Consider the following 12121-nt stretch of genomic DNA (forward strand, 5'->3'; position numbering starts at 1 on the left):
CTCTGGAGGTCTTCAAAACCCGCCTGGATGCCACCCTGTGCCACATGCTCTAGGTGTGCCTGCTTGAGCAGGAAGGTTGGACTAGATGATCTGTAGAGGTCCCTTCCAACCTTAAATATTCTGTGAATCTGTGATGGGATTTTGGCCTGGATGACCTGCAGAGATCTCTTCCAACCTGAATTATTCTCTGTTTCTATTGTCTCTCTTTCCTGAATATCAGAGATGCTTCCTATAATCACATATTTGTTACTTTAAAATGCTTTTGATAAAATTTTTATTTAATATTTATCACAAACTCAGTACCACCTTCTACATATTTTTCTTTTCCTTTTTTTTTGATAGGATTCTGTTTTATTTATGATCTTGTTGTTTGCTTGACACATTTGATTACTTTTCTCACTAGTATACATGCTCTTTGTTGTTTATAGACAGAGCTCTATGTGTTTGCTTGAGTTATTTATATCTGCTTTTGAAAGCTCATTTGGGTAAAGTTTTACATCCCTAGGATTCAATCGTATTTTCAAATCAGCAGCTGGCAGAAGGTTTAGCATATTTCTGAGTAAGAATTTCAAACATYATGCTGTTATCAAATAATCTTTGGAAAAAAAAATCTTTAATTTTTGGAAAGAAGTGAACCTCAGGTGAGTGAATATCAATTTTGGAACTGGTCTCTTTATTTGTAAAGCGTGTTTGTGGGTAACTGCAAGTGTCTCTATTGAAGTTTGATGGTAGCACTGTAAGACTGCCTGACAGGATTATGCATCTGTAAGGGTTACAGTCTACTTGCTAGCTTTTTGCTCAGCCCTGAACAAAATCCTTCTGAATACAGAATCCTACTGCATATTTCAAGCAGTGCTATGGTGCTCAATACAGACTCACTGCTCTTGGCTCAGGAGATTCAGCAAGCTAATTAATACAGAACACATACTTTTTAGATCTTTCCAAATTCTGTCTTGARGAATATTAACAGCATACATCTCAGTATACAGTTATAACAGTATACAGAATAGTGGAAGGCTGGGTACCTTGAACAACTGGTTTCAGTGCTTTTTGCAGTTGTGATAGGATTAGCTGTTGTTGACTTCATCGAGGTATCCCAGCACTCTCAGAAGATTTGAAGGAGCAAGGCCCATATCAGGACTTTAGAAAACTTAAACTGTAATAGTTTAATTAAAGACAACACAGTGATTAATAAAGTTCTTATTTTTTCTCATCTACTAGTTGCTCAGAGGTCATGTATTCCAGAATGATAAAAAAAATGTTTGACAAGTAGTTTGTCACAGTGCATTACTATTACTGTTGATGAAAAGTCTCCATGCAGCACCCGTAACGGTTAAGGATGTTGCTTTTCAGTAACAGCAATTGAGTCAGTCTCACATCTTAAAAGTTGTTTAGGTATTTAGCTGTTATTTAACTCCTGTTCTTAAGTCACTATGCAAATGTTTATATACCTATTTAGGWTTTTTTTTTTTTTTTTTGCATTTGGATATATAGCTTTATCTAATATTTAGATACCTTTAATATTCTGTTCTTCATAACTTATCAAATGAACAAATTCTTTGTCTCTCAGCTGCTTGTATGATGTTTGTAGTATCTGTGTGCACAGTTGGACATACGGATTATTGCCTTCCAGTTCTTTCCACTTCACTTCTGTTGCAAGCATGGCAGTTGATAGTCATAAGAAAATGATATGTCAGTGTTTTAAAGTGGAGATGGTACTCAGAGGCCAGTGGTTAAACAAACTTTCTGTCATGCCTGCGTTTGACAAAAATCTATATTAATTCTCCAGGAGTGCAAGAGAAATACAAAGGAAGAGATTTTCTTAGAAAGATGAAAAAGACAGTCTTTTCAAGCCTAGAGAGTGTACCAAAATAAGGAGTTTGTCTTGTTTTAAAGTAAAAAGACTACTTATTTCACACACAAAAAAATCACTACTTATTTCCAGATTGTGTTATCTTGCTGTTTTGACAAACAGGACATACTAAGAGCTTTGTACAATGCTGTCTTCTATCTCCTGTTGGTGACAAGTAAGTTCTAAGGGGAAGGCAGCATGATTTAATCACTAGTTTTGCCAGGAGAGCTCCAACTGTGCGCTGTACTGCATTGCTCAGAGAATGCTGGAGTTCTCAGGTAGATGCAAGTAGGCAGGAATATATTTCTAAGCATGAAGCTGATGGGTAGTGAATCCTCTCTTTAACTGGAAAGTGGATTTGCACAAATGTCAAGTAAAATGTGAAAGGGAAGATGAGATAAATGGAAGGCTCTTGTGGGCTCATCCTAGAAACCAATACAAGAGTAGATGCTGCATATAAGTACAGCGCAGCTAAGGACAACTACCAAAGTATTTCCAAATTAAAGTTGCTGACAGATTATTTAAGAAAAGTCTATTTACTTTTTTCCCGGATACAAAACTTTTCCCTCTTCAGGCCCTATACTTATTTTTTTTGGTATTCTTTTACAACTTTGAGGAAATTAGATCCTCCAAAGAAAAGAGTTTTTCAGTTCCCAGCACCAGCTGGCACTTGTAGAGATGTGGCAAAGCACGCACAGCCCGTGATGAACATCAGACAGTGGCACTTGCTATTGCTCCGTTAATTGAATGGAGGCATTCTGGAAAATGTTCTTTGGCTGCAGTTGTCTGTTTCTTGGCGTTCATCCGTGCCCCATGGCTGGGCTTTGTGAAGGGAAACAACGCGCGGCCGGATCCGGCCTGCCATCCTTGTAGCCGCGTCATGAGGAAGGGAGTGCAGGCTGCACAGGCCTGTATCGGCCTGATAAGGAAAAGAGGATTCAAAATGGCTGGGAAGGGAATCCGTGGGAGCGCTGGACCAGGCGGGCAATGGGATGCGACAGAGACCTTTAATGGGATCTGAAAGCCAAAGCGCTCTTCTAGGAGATATCCTTGCAAAACAGTTTGACTGAGCAAGGCCGGGACTGTCCAAGGAGCCAAGGTTCAAAATGCAGTTAAGTTATTCATGCGCTAATCTATGGCTGGTCACTTCAGGTCAAAAAAGTGGTATCTATAGGACCCAGCAACTTTTAATCTTTACAGTGTAAAGATTATGTATGAGAGTTTGCTAGTCACTGTGGTTGGAGCTGCTTTACGGCCACCAGTGCAAGAGAGGCAGCCTAAACAGTGATTTCTTTTATGAGCTTAGGTAAATATTAGAATGTGAAAAGTATTTTCATCTCTAGATATTTACCTGCAAATAGGCTCTTATTAGCATATCGTATTTATATTTAATTAACAAAAATATTTTTTTTGAGGGGATCTAATTAACATGCATAAGTTCATGAAGGGAGAATGCAGGGAAGAAGTGGACAAGCTCTTCTCACTGGTGGCCAGTGATAGGACAAGGGGAAATGGGCATAAGCTGTAACACAGGAAGTTCCATCTCCAGGTGAGGAGGAACTTCTTTCCTGTGAGGGTGACAGAGCCCTGGCACAGGCTGCCCAGGGAGGTTGTGGAGTCTCCTTCTCTGGAGGTCTCCAAACCCACCTGGATGCYGCCCTGTGCCCACATGCTCTGGGTGTGCCCGCTTGAGTGGGAAGGTTGGACTGGATGATCTGTAGAGGTCCCTTCCAACCTTGAATATTCTGTGATTCTGTGATTTTTGAAGAAAGAGTCTTGCTTCTCATCTTTATTTTAATAGTTTTATGCCTTTGAGTACCTCAGCCACCAGCAGAAGATTTCTTTCCCATTTTTACTGTTGATACTGTCAGGCTTTTCATGTTTAAAACTGTAGTTTGGAGAGAGTGATTGGAGAGAGTCCCAAATACTAGGAGGCTTTAATATAGCAGCATTTCTGGATAATGAAGTATATTACATTTATGATGATATTCTCATGCACCACAAAAAGTACCATGTGGTCATGTACCAATGACCAATGTTGGTCATTTTACACAAACTGCTTCATCTAAAAATGCAATTTTTGTGAGRTATATTGGTATGATGCGGACAGTTTCCACAGTCTCATATTTTATAAAGTGCCACAAAGATGTGCAGCTGAGGGGAGTGTGGTGACAGGAAAACTTTGTAGAGGTCTATTTGTAGCTCAGACACTTCTTTCCTCAAGAAAAAAAAAAAAAAAGTTGTTTTTGTTCCTCTGTTTACATTTATACAGCAATGCTAATTTAAAACATGTGACTAATATTATAAAAACATATGGTAATGCAGGAATAGGTGTAGGTGATAAACAACATGCTCCATACAAAAAGGATCATGTTGATCTTGCAGATCTCTGAAAACTCTCAGCACATGTCTATTGACATTGCAAAAATACCTTCATCTAACTTTTAAGATAATAAATAGTTGAGGGACATGAATGATGCACTTATATATTTAATAAATATTCTTGGGGCATCAAGGTTGAGATTGAAATGCTTCTTTTAGTTTCTGTATTTCTGAATTGGTCATTTCCAAAATTTAATATTATGTCAATAGGATTTTTTTTTTCCATGGGTTTTATGTGGGTTTCCTCTGACCRAAGCCCTTTCTTAAGGGTTATTCTTAACCTTTATGTCCTATATATGCATACATCCATAGTGAATTTTCACACCTATTTATCAAAGCAGCAAAACTTCACTTCATTAAAAACTACCACCAGCCACTTTAAAAGCTTGTTAAAAATAGTTCAGTTCCTTGGTACTTGCCAAAAGCAAGGACTTTATCCTAATACTATCATACTTTAATAACAGATATTACCAGTCATTCTCATTAAACTAAATCAGTTCCCAGGGAGAAATCTCCATACACTACCCTATATCTGCAAGGCTCCTATCAGTAGGACAGTGCTTCTGGAAGGGAGTGCCCTCCAGGGAAGCTGCCACGAGCGATATGAGGGGACACCCCCAAGGAAGAGCTGAGGTAGGTTCGGATCTGGGCACTGAGAAAGGGTGAGCATTGGTTTGGCCATCCTCGGCATCAGAAACACAGAGCAGCGCTGGCTGCAAGCCTAAGAGCGAAGGATTTGAGGTCTGGACCGTGGGGAAAGCAGAAAAGAGAGGGTTTGTCCGGAYGTGGTGCAAAGCTAAGTTCACAGGGTAAAGTCAGCACAACTTTTTAAGGAACTAAAAATTAGTTCCTTTTAAGAACATCCATATAGCTCAGGACATTTAAATGCCTAACAGGCATGAGTACAATGTGTATGTTGAAACTGAGGATTTAAACATTAAGGTTGTTCTCTGAGGAAATTTTTTAAAATACATACTTTTAATAGAGATATTTCACCTTATTTACAAATTATATATAATAAGCRTATATAAAATGTCAGACTTAAATGTTCACCAGCTACTGAAATAACTTTCTTCTCAGCAGACACTGCCACCATTTTCTTTTGAACTCTGAGATAAAACTAAATTTCTAAAATGCTGACACATTTTTTTCAGTAGTTACACATGCGCAGAACAAGGGTGGGGAAATTCTAGCCCCACCATTTTAAAGACGTTGTGAAGAGGCATGTTGCATGTTTACTCTCTTAAGCTCTGAATTTAGTACTTAGGAGAGTCCCTGAATTTGGTCTCTTAGAAAGACCTTTAGAAAGATAAAAATCTGAAAGTAGTTCTCATCTTGGATGCTCCTGGGTTTCAGTGCTGCAGCTAAGCCTAAAGCTGTGCCTACCCAAGAGCTGTCAGCCTCAGTGTGTGTTGTTCAAGGAGAAAAACGTGGCGATGCTGCTGTATGTGCAAGTGCAGGACTGCTTGTGTTTTAAATGGTGCTATTTAGACCTCCTTATAAACGAGGMAGGATTATAAAACATCAGTGTTGTATTCCACAAACGTGGATGCATTCCAAAATAACCGTGGAACTAGATTTGAAATTATTTTCTGTTTTCATTTAAATGAAAAAAAATCTTCAACTGAAGGAAAAAAAAATGTGGTTTCAGTGGAGATAGTGGCTTCTTGCTGCTCACTTTGAGAAAGAAGATATAATGATCAAAATTCTAAACATAAGTTCCCTTAGTTTCTGAATATTATTCAGAGAAATACCTACAGATTTTTGAGAATGATTGAAATTAAAAATGCTTCTAATTAATGCAGCGCCAGATGAATTTACTACATTCTGTGAAAGTGTTTTGAATGTTTGTATCAGTAAAAAAACTCAATATTTCAATTAAGTGTGGTTAGGTCATTGTGTTCCGTATGTGTGTATATGTATATTTATATACATAAATCGTAATATTTATATATAAAATTGTGTTTGCAAGTGCAGGAAATATATTCTGGACAGAAAATATCATTAGGTCAGATTTTTTTTTTCTGAAATACTAACCTTTCATTGAACTTTCTTCCTAGTCCAGCATTAGATGCTTTGCTAATGATATTGTAGCATCACACAGCCAGTAGCAAAACTTGTCCTTTTCCAGATGCAGCAWCTGCACCATTAAAATATGGGCACTATACAGCTTTACCTGAGATCTAAGTGAGGTTGGTGAATATCTGGGGCTTCATTCATCAAGCCAGGAGAACTGATCTATCCATCTCATCCTGCGTGACTCCTCAGGCTCACGGGACAATTAGCTCTGTGCGGTGAAAAGCACAAGCAGCAACGCTGCAGCAACCACTGCCTTCCCCACCACATTCCCAGGCCACCTGTTATAGTGGAAAGGCTGGAATAAGCAATAGGGAGCCCTGCCCGACTAGTACTCAGCCTGAGCATTTCTTTCATTTACAAGATTCTCCATGTGCTCTGATGTTTCAGTCATTACAAATGATATGTGCAGCCTCATCAGACTAGATATCATTTCACATTTGTGTCCCATCTTAAATAACTTATTAATTAATAAACTTTTTTTTTTCTGTTTTACTGTTTATTAGTGCATGAATTCCATAGATGAGAGGAGGAGAAAATATTTCAAAGTATTTTCAAAATACTTTGCAGATGATAGAAAATATTAAATATCATTGTAGTAATACATTTAAGWATGTGCTATTGAGCACTTTTAACATACTTAGGCAATAATCAAGCTTTGCATGGACCAAATAATGCCCTTTCCTTCTATGCTCTTAGGGATAAATAGCAATCTGAATGCCACTGTTGCATTTTGAATAAACTGTATATAGCATTTGAGATACCATCCTGCTTTATGTAGATTATTGTTACTCTGAGAAAATGTATTATAATTTAAAAGAGCCTCTGTCACAGATTAGTAGTTTATATCTTGTCTGTGACTTTTTTTATGTATCTATATAACATAGAAGAGAATATTGTTGGAATAAAAACTTCCCGCAGGTTAATATTTATTATTATTCATGTGTATGTTTATAAATACCTCCTCAGTAAAAGCATTTTGCAAAGTTAGTTTCTTTTTCCCAACAACCTTTCTGTGCCAGTCTCTGATCTGTAGGATGATTGACCATTTTTTTTAAAAAGAGAAACCTGGAGCTCCTGCCATGTATGAGGACATCAAAGACAGGTTTGGAGGAGTGAGGGAGGTGTGCCTGAGAGCCGGGGAGGTGAGGAGGGAGCCTTTCCTCTCTCTCCCCCTCCTGCAAGCTGTTCTCACTTTCAAAGAAAACTGGGACAAATTAGCATAGAGGGAAGAGAGCATTAAAGCAGAAAACAATAGTAAGTCCAAAATATCCTAACATCCCAATTTCTTCTTGCTTCTGTGGAAGCAGGCCTGCTTCTGCTTTGGCTATTGTTTTATGTTCTTTCACTGTGAACATCATAGTGTCTCTTTTTCTTACATCTTATTGTTTGTTTGTTTGGTTGTTTTAATGGCATTTCTTTCTCTTGGTGGTTGTTATATTTAATATATTAAATATTGGATCGTGTTATTATATTTGTTTTGTATATTTGTCACATTTTCTGGCCTGCTGAAGTTAGAATTAACATGCCTCAGACAATTAGATTTAAATCAGGATAGCTTTTTCAGTGCATTTATTTTCGGCTTTACTTAGGACTTTGTTTCTGAGTATTTTAAAACCTCTTTTATTTTTAAGAAATGTCCTCTGATTTATATGAGTATCATTGTCCTGGGTTTCTGTGTCAGAGACTGAAGAAGTGAGAGCAATAGTTCTGCATTTTCAGGATGCCGAATGTGTGCACTTTGATCTGGTGGTACAACATGCCTCAGGGAGCAAGTTGAATCTTGATTTCTTTAGTCAGTCATCCACTATCAGGTAGCAGTGCCCTGATTAGGCAGGCTGAAAAACAGGGAACAAACACATCATGAGTTGAACGTGGAAACATTTCGGAGGAGGCTGTTGGCATCACCAGCTTCCTCTGTGCTCATTTTATGATAATATTTTTCTGCTAGAAAATCCCTTTCATGCATACTGTAACAGTAACAGGTATCTCCCTGCTGTAAATAACTGCACATGCACTGATGAGTTTTGGAAATGATTTCCCCTTCCAAGTTTAGCACTTCTTAGTTGCAGGATGGAAAGTTTCAATATCCGTATATTGAAAGTTGACCTCTGACAAATGTGAGACACTTGATGTGCCTGTGTCTCCTTAACATTCCTCACATTCCCTGTCCCCAACCCACTGCTGGCACTTGCTGCAGTGTTAAAGCAGCTTCGTAGTAGCACCTACTCACGCTCACTCTATCTAGTGACATACGTGGGACTAAATGGCCTTTCTGAACTTTAATAAGCATTTCCTTGTCTGTCAAGCCAAAGATATCTGACTGAAGTCTAAAGACTATCTAATTCTTTGCTCACTGCAATTATGAGTTCTCCTGAAATCTTCTTTTCAGAAATAAAGACATTGTATTCTAATATACTTCCATGTTTTCACTGAATATTTAGCCATAAAGAATTGAATTGTCCGTGGATGCAGCATTAGAGAGGAACGCGTAAATTCTGCTTTAGGATAGTTGTGGGACCTGTGCAGGCAGGTCCAGGATCTGGTCTTTCCTACAACCAAAGCCCACAAGGTCAAGGTATTCAGCATCATGGGATGCATAGAAGCAAGTGGCATGACCACATCAGAATTTTGGGGAGTTAATGAGGATTGTTCGAGTTATTTTTTTAGGACAACAAAGAAAGGATGCAAATCTCTCCCAAAAGCAGCACATATCRGAGATCACAGGCTGTCTGTCTGTATGTGTGGCTTTTTCTACGCATTTGTCTAATTCCGTGGACAGACTCTAAAGAAATCAACAGCAATGAAAGGAAATACTCAGTGAGGACACATTTTAGGTGGTTACTATTGTACTTAGGGCATGATTTTGCCTAGTCCTGAACACCAGCCAGAGATGCTGAGCACCCTGAACTCCCATTCAAAGCAATAGGACCGAAGTATGCGTAGCATTTCGTGACAGTGAACCCTGAGAGTGTAGTTTATAAACCAGTGTAACTAAGATAAATATGTGTTATTGTATTTGACCTTGAAGATGCGACTGGCCTGATAGGGTTAAGGTCAATGAGTGTATTATTTTTAGACAAGATACGAAGTACTTGGATGGCTCTGCTTTATTTTAGTGTGTTAACATCTGGCAGCGGTCTGTGTTCCATATGCTGCTGATTGGCCTGATACATTCATCTTCAGCGATTATCAAAAAGATTTCAGTGCTCTGGAGGTAGTCACACATTCGAGAAGACAAATACGTGAAGATAAGTGGAAAAGCTGCATGTGGGTTTTTTTTGTGCATAAGAGCGATATTTGGGTAATCTTGGCAAGTACCCTATTAATTTAGAAAAGAAATATTTTTAAAATTGATTTAATTAGCTAATGTCTGTAAGTGCTGTAAGGATGAAAAATGGCATATTAGAGTGCAGTATTGTTATCACACTAGATGTAGAGAGCATTACTCTTTGGAAATCTGATTGTGCCCTTTTTTAGTTCTAAATGTTGCACATTCTTGCTTATTTCTACTAATGATGATTAGTGAAAGGAGCGTTTTTAGATTTGTACACTTTTGCCATGTCTTATTTTTGTTACAACATTTTTGGAGAGTGGAGTGCTGGGGTATAATACACTCCTTAGTCTAGCAAATTCTGAAATCAGTGAGACTAAATATATGCAGGAAGCACAAGGGTGGGGATTTTTTTTTTCCCAAATTAGGTTACTTCTAGTAAAACATCATTATAAATAGCTGCTGCAGTGAATTCAAATAATTTTAGAACTCCRGTACTGGGCCTGAGTAACTGGTTTCTCTACAACAGTCTGTGACTCCTTTGGCTTAAAAATACAAGTCTTTGCATATAAACAAAGATATTAATACAAATGGGAACAAATTGTCTCAGTTATGAGCAAGTGGGTTATTTGGGGCTTGACTACATGAAAATCCATGGGCAGTGAAGCTCTGCCTGGAGTTACAGACAGTTAATCACAGTACTGTGGAAATGATTGGGAAAATCAGAGACAAAGACATCTTTATGATGGGGAAGGTGGTTGGAAAACCATAAATAATACAAAGTGAGAAAGCAGGAGAAAAAGACCTAGTACTTCCAGCTTGCTGCTCTTTGACGCTGCATTTTCTTTGGATGATCTTTGGTCTAGGAAAATTATGTCATGCTTGTGTTGTTTTATTACAAAAATCATACCCTAAATATCAACTGATTACTACTCTCCTATCAAGCTTTTTGTTTCTCCTAGCTGGATAATATTTTTTCCAGTGGCTATAAAGTTATTACTGTGATTCTGTGCTGCTTTGTCCTTACGTGCTAACAGCTGCAAGAATGTACCCCCGAGGGAGAAAGGCTTAAGTGCATCACAGAGATTTTGCCACAGCAAAGCAGGTGTTTCCTTTAACAATACCACCTCCTTCCCTGCAAATCCCCCAGGAGCACCAAGCTACGCATGGCCGTCATCCCTGCCCCTCTCTTGTGACTCTTGCCCCAGCCACCTCTTAAAGACCTTAGAGGCTCTAGGACAGTCCCACCCTATGAAGAGCTTCCTGCAAAGAACCATTCAAATCAGAAAACAACCATAGGGCTCAGAGCCTGGAGAGGTGACATTTGCCTTCCCACACCTCCCTCTCATAAGACACCCCCTTTCTGTCCCTCTGTCTGATAACAGGATAGGGCAGCGTGGCATCAGCTGTGACCACGGCTTGCCCAGTGAACCCTGGCACCACAGGCTGTCCTCACAAGACTACGGGGGACGTCTGGCCAAGATAGACATCAGGAAAGCAGCAGGAAGGCTACGGTGGCAGTTTGCCACGGAACAGACTTGGAACACAGAGAACAAGCCAAAGTAGCAATGTTGCTACTCAATATTTCTCTCTTAATTGAATATCCATCATTTTAAAGAAAAAAAAAAGCAGCAAATCTCTTAGGGCACATAACATATCCATATCCACCGTTCAGATAAAACTTGTTTTATTTCATCATGCACAAATTTGTTTAGATCTCAGCAGTGACCACTCTTCCTGTTGCCAATATCTATTAATGATAATTACTTTGAATACTACACTCACTCAGTGATAGCATCACATCATGGTGAGGAAGATTGTGATCGTATCTAAACCTATTCTGTTTAACTCTGACACTCCTTCTGTTATAGCAGGCCCCTGATAAGATCATGCCTGTTAGGATCAGACATTAGTTGGAATCAATATTTGAAAATGTGCCTGTTTTTGCTTAATAGCAAAGTTAGTGTGAGGGTCAGAGTGAGATCATTTGTTGGATGAGATTGTACAGCTTCATCTTGTAATGGAAATGTGTTCCTTGCCTCAGCTGCTGTGAAAAGTAAAAACAAGGACTCTTTGAAAACTGTGCTGCTTCGCTTGCAATCACTGTATAGGAAGATACAATCGTTATTATGATATTGAACATCTGYACCACTGTGGCGCATTGAGGTTCTAGTGAGGAACTGGTGCCCCTTTGTGCTAGATTGTCTGAACCTGATATTAAAAAGACAGCTGCTGGCCCCAGCTCACGGGGCTCTGGTTTTGGACCAGACATGGATGCAACGGCGACAAGAAAGTGTGGGAGGCAAAAGCTAGAACTGAGATAATTAGGATTAGTGTAATAAACAGCAGTTACATCACACGAAAGCAGCAGACGTGAGCTTTGGAAGGAGCGTGAGTGAAAAATACGGTGACTTTGCAGATGTTTTCAGGGAATTCTTCCTATGTGTATTAATCTAGTGGAAGAAAATACAAATAAATTGGAGGCATTTATTGARACAGAAATTTTGAAGCTCAACAGCTGATAAAGGAAAATATAA

General features: G+C 38.8%; 1 protein-coding gene across 1 annotated transcript in view; it reads left to right on the forward strand.

Moving 5' to 3' along the window:
• The window catches only part of LOC112957841 (zinc finger protein ZFPM2-like), a 140030-nt gene that overhangs the window by 90582 nt on the left and 37327 nt on the right, over nucleotides 1–12121 (forward strand). The gene's annotated exons all lie outside the window — the stretch shown is intronic.

Source organism: Nothoprocta perdicaria, unplaced genomic scaffold (assembly GCF_003342845.1).
Source record: "Nothoprocta perdicaria isolate Ctin4 unplaced genomic scaffold, notPer1 scaffold_77, whole genome shotgun sequence".
NCBI classification, from domain to species: Eukaryota; Metazoa; Chordata; class Aves; order Tinamiformes; family Tinamidae; genus Nothoprocta; species Nothoprocta perdicaria.